The sequence below is a fragment of the Pygoscelis adeliae genome, unplaced genomic scaffold, assembly GCF_000699105.1.
Source record: "Pygoscelis adeliae isolate BGI_AS28 unplaced genomic scaffold, ASM69910v1 Scaffold8, whole genome shotgun sequence".
NCBI lineage: Eukaryota > Metazoa > Chordata > Aves > Sphenisciformes > Spheniscidae > Pygoscelis > Pygoscelis adeliae.
The window spans coordinates 141,834-147,228 of record NW_008825260.1 but is presented as its reverse complement, the minus strand read 5'-3'; the positions used below and the strand labels follow the sequence as shown (position 1 = coordinate 147,228).

The window sequence follows — 5,395 nt, the reverse complement described above, 5'->3', positions numbered from 1 at the left end:
AGTCTCCATCTTTTCTGCCTTTTTGCACTATTTTTGTTTTCTTCGTTCTTTCTTTTGACATCCAGGATCTCCATGTCTACTGTCAGCCTATACGAAATCATTCCTTCTGTACTGTTGTTATTCCCTACCTCCATACAGTATCAGAAATACCATAAATGCCTGCCTGCATCTTGCACTCCCTTCTCAGAGCCTCTCCCTGTCCCCTGTTCCTCAGAACACTTTCTGTACAGGCTGCATACCCTGCAATCTTCTCCTATTATCCCTTCCGCTATTCATTCAAGCTCTTGAAGCCCATCCAGTTTCTGCTCTATACTCTGGCTCTTTTTGCTGCCAGAAAATGGTCTAGTTCTCATATTTCTGGGCAAGGAAACAATCTCCATTTCCTATCTCACTTCCTGGATACCGTCTCACCATTAAATGCCTCTGTCCTTTATATTCGACCCCCCTTTCTCCTCAGTCCTAGCAGATCTTAAATTTCTGCTTTGCTTTCAGCCATTTAGAGGTTCAGGTATCACAGCATCATTTATCCTCAATGCATTTCTGCCTCTTTTATGTACAACTAATCCAACATCAAATATAGATAACCAACTTACCCCAAACTCCTCCCAGAGTACAGATTTATTGAGAGACAGCTCTTTCTAGACAAATTATTTACAGGTCAAGTTTCATTGTAGAATAAGGAATGACATTTCCCCCTGTATGGAAATCATTAACTCTCGAAGGTACACCTGAAAATCTCATTCAATAGCGCTTGGTGTTCTGCACTGTTTTGCATTTAAACCAAAAATAGAGATCTTCGTTAGTATGTTGGCCAGGTTAAAATCCTCAGAGAACTAGTAGTTATTTTCTCTGAATATCTTGTTTTTCCCCCATTTCCTCATTCATCTGTCAATGCTTGTTCCTTGTTGTAGATATCAAAGACCTTTTAAGTGATAACTGCTCTTTTGGTCTCTTCTACTTAGAGCCTTGTACATAATTTTGATCATCATTTCCTTCCCGTGTCCCAGGTCTCTAAAAGCAAGGTCAAGCTTCTCTTTCTTCTTTCTAGGAATGCCCACTTTACAGGTTACATACTTAACCTTAGGCTCAGAGGGTTAATTCTCTGCTAGATTTTTTTGAGATGTCAGAAGTCACAAGTGACCTAGCTGTCTGCTGCTTCTTTGGAAAAATTAATTACAGCAGTGTTTCCTTCAATTCTCCAATAAAGTAGCTGTATTCCTAGATATAGTATAACCTTTCATATTCAAGGGGAAAAAAAGAGCATTTCACTTAGGCTTACACTTAACTCCTCTAGTCTAGACTTCAAAGTGAGACTTTGTGAGATTCAGTAAGCACCAGTCCTGAGGGCTCCTAGTCTGAAAGTCACTGCAAAAGTATCTGAAAAGCAAAAAGGTTGGAATCTTCCCTTCCTCTCGGAACAAAGTTATGATGCATGATCAGCAACAGGCTAAAACAAAATAAATAAAAAAAAAAATCCAAAAGAAAAACAGTGATTAGAGAGTCCAGCCACATCATATCTAGCATATTAAGGGTCAAGATGTTACTTCTCAGTGAAGGCAAATTCTGCATTTTCCCCTAACAATTGCTGAAGAGATCTTTTCCAAACTGCCTTCATTATGGACAGATATTAATCTCAACTTCTTAGAAATGTGTCTGTAACAGTAACCAGGGATGAACCCTCTGTTATTTTTCAGTGCTGCCAATTCTACAGTTAGGATGGAAACCTGAAGATTAAACCTGCCCATCATTTGTACTCGTGATCACCGCTGCTCCTTGTTGCTCAGGATTACCCCCTTATCTTAGAGGCTGCTTCTTGTAGGTCACAAAAAGCAGAAAGGTCTCCAAATAAACCTGGTCAGAAAATTCCTTGCCTTCAGCCCTCTTCCTTTGCTTTGATATACCACCCGCGAGGAGAGGGAAGTAGTAATGTTGCTAGATGGTCTCTACAGCACGCACGCACTTCAAATTAAGTAATCCTCCCTGTGCCAGTTACTCTGTCAGGGGCCCAGCTACTGCCATTATTTTATAGCACAAAGTGGTTGTACTGCATTAAAGAGCATGACCGATTATTTTCATTACTATCTATATGGCATGTAGCATGCCGCTGCCAGCTTGTAAATTCTAAATGTTAAACAGTAGTTTTGATGATATTTTATTATTGGAAGAACAGTGTGCTCTTCTTGGAAACTTTTCCTCCTTCCCTCCCCTCCAAGACACCCATAAATGATTTCAGCCTTTTCAGGATAAGGATTTCAAAGTGCCCTTTCAATTAAAAACTATTTTTACTAGCTTGGATGGTAGTCTGGCTTTTTATAGTTCTATTTTGAGGACTATGGTAATCTGAGACTACAAGGGAGGGAATACCACTGGTTCTTCCAGCAGCTGGAGATGAAGCACATTCCAGGGTTAAATGGTTCTTGGCTAATACTTGCAGCGATTTTGTCTATAATTATTCTCAATGCCTGAGAAATGTCTGCATAAGTGGGAAGATTTTGTGGTTGTTCGGAGTTTTCTAAATTCCACTTGTTCCATTGTGTTACATCTGGGAGACTGCTAAAAAGGTGAAGATATAGCTGAAATTTGACATTTCGGAATACATGGCTGGTGCAGACTTTGAGGCGTAAAATTTGTGTGGTGCAATTAGAGAGAAAAAAGGTAGCTGGAATTCTTCCAGATGTGCCATCCTCATGCATATTACCATAGACATTCAAGATCAAACATTTTTCAGTTAGCAATATCTTTAGGACAGATGCACACATATCCTCTCTCCTCCTGCACCGAGCACAGGTATATAGCATGCATTATGCCTGCTCACTTGTGGAATCCCAAGAAATTAAAGAGACCCTGAAAGAGAGGAAGGAAAATAAATTATGAAAGTGCATATGGACAATGTATCTTGAAGACTGTTATTTACAGAGTGGACCTGTGCACAGACTGCCATGCTTATTGTGGGCCACAGGCACAGACAAAAGAAGAAAAGATTTAATCCTTTTCAAATAGAAGGACAAGGCTTGTTTGACATCCCAGGTGTGACATGATGTCCCTAGAAATGTAAAGTCTGTGAAAAAATACAAGCACGTTAATGTTTTGATTCCAGTGAAAATCTGATTTAGCATAGGTAGAAACTGTCAGAGAGAAAAAAAAATCAGTTTTTCACTTATTTTGTGAAAAAGTCTATATCCAGCTTTTTGCTTGGTTTTAAAACAAAACAAACAAACAACAACAAAAAAAAACCAAAAAAAACCAAACCCAAACTTTAATGTGGACCACTAGTGCCACAAAAATGAACTAAGCTAAACTCAGGCTAAGGAAGGCAGAAGAGAATAATAATTTAAGAAAAGTTTTGAAACTACATGGAACAAATCAAAACCCACAAAACCAAGTAAAACTCTGAGCAGTGTACCAGAAGTTACAATTCCTACTATCAAATTCCCACCTTGCTCTACTGCAGAATTACCCTCAACTCAGTTCAGTCAGTATAAATGAGGAAGATGATAGATAACTGAAATCATGACTTATATTTCTCCACCTTCCAACTGTTTGTTTTGTATGATTTCAAGTGATTTTGGCAAGACTCTGCCAAGCTTTTACATGAAATGCTCCATGAGAAGAGGGGAAACAATAGGTGAGGAATGTTTTCTGGGCTTATATATATATATATATGCTGAGCAGAGGTAGAGGGTGGATGACACTGAAAGGCCCTTCAGAAATGCTCAGTGCTGAAAGGGATGAGATGAGGTAGGTGTGACGGGTAGAACCGTAGCTCCACTGGCTGCCTGTGTACAAGGTCTGCTGACCCAATTTTAAAGCTGAACATCTATCTCTACTTAGGTCAGGGGAAGGGAGATCAAAACAAGACTCCCCAAAACCTTGTTCAGAAATTAAATGAAAATTTTTCCTCCCTAGTGTACCCAATTGCATTTACCATTCAGTTGTATTTTATTGGTTTTATTGTATTTTTATTGTTTTTACAGTGTATTACATAGTACTGTAGGCATTACACAGAGACCCTAAGACAGCATAGCTTTATGTTAGAGATCGTACAAATACATACAAGGAAATGCTTTTTGCTTCAAAGAACTTCAATCTACTGTTGCTTATAAATAATAAAAACAAGGGAGAGGAACAGAAAAACAAGAATAGCAGTATAACAATCACACAGCAAGTGAGCAGCATGGTCTCACTTTGATGTTGCTTATGTTGGAATGGGTCAACTTCAGCCAGAAGTCCTACACCACTCTGAAAGCTGCATCAATCAGGAGAAAAGGAAAGTAAATTCTGGGATTTCTGGGGACTAAGGAAAAGCCACAAATGCATTTTGCATCATAAAGAGAGAAAATGAGAAGTTAAAAAATTACACAGGGTGGAGAAATAAGATGCTGCCACTTGTCTAGGAAGCATTCGATAGCACACGGATGCCCTTTCTGTGAGGTGAACCTAGGTGAGCTCAGAAGGGGACTTCATAAAAGCAAATTGGAAAACAATCTTTTCAGAAGAAAAACAGGTTGTTTGAAGTCCATCAGGATGGGAAGAAAAGGGAAAAAGGAATATAATAGCACAACAATATCCAACACGAATGATGAGGGTGGACCACTAAAGACGCAGCTCAGCAGGATTAGGCTCTCCTATCCTCCTCCCCACATTTCCCACATGGTGCTCCCCAGCAAGCCTTCCCACAGGTCTGACTGCTGCTGGAGGGCTAGGAGGATGTTATCTGGAAGGACACACATGAGGTGAAGCCCAGCAAGGCCTCACATGCCTTCCTCCCGGGCAACCAGAGCCTCTGTTAGCCCACGGTTTCGCCCACAAGCACCTTCCCATCAGAAGACTGGGGAAAACACAATTTCTTGTAGGTGGCCCAAACAGCCAAGAACTGGGAATTGTCTGTGTGACTGACTCACCGGCTGCAAGAAAACAAATAATCTCTGGACTAGTTTGCTATTTCGCTGGGTGGCACGTAGCGCCACCCAAGCCACAAAGGAGTCAAACTGTCTTTCAGCTGCTGATGGGCAAAGAAGTTGCTTGGTGGACTAACTAAAGGCCTGGATGAGATGCAAGGCACCTCTTCTTGTCTGAGTTTCACTTTTGGGTTTTTTTCCCCTTTTAATTAGGTGACAATATAATGGGAGAAATATAGAGAGTCTGTATACCACAACTAGCAGCAAGTGCAATCAGCAAGATCATAGAATCATAGAATCATAAAATAGTTTGGGTTGGAAGGGACCTTTAAAGACCATCTACTCCAACCCATCTGCCGTGGGCAGGGACATCTTCAACTAAATCAGGTTGCTCAGAGCCCCGTCCAACCTGACCTGGAATGTTTCCAGGGATGGGGCATCCACCACCGCTCTGGGCAACCTGTGCCAGTGTTTCACCACCCTCAGTGTAAAAAATG

The 5,395-nt window shown here is 40.6% G+C and overlaps 1 long non-coding RNA gene across 2 annotated transcripts in view; it reads right to left on the bottom strand.

Moving 5' to 3' along the window:
- The window catches only part of LOC103921519, a 22,222-nt gene that overhangs the window by 7,124 nt on the left and 9,703 nt on the right, over nucleotides 1-5,395 (bottom strand). Inside the window, exon 3 of one of the 2 annotated variants that reach the window (XR_663852.1) lies at nucleotides 30-2,844. The exons of the other annotated variant lie outside the window; for it this stretch is intronic. This is a non-coding gene — a long non-coding RNA (uncharacterized LOC103921519). Of the gene's footprint in view, nucleotides 1-29; nucleotides 2,845-5,395 lie in introns of those variants that run through there. 2 annotated transcript variants of the gene reach the window in all.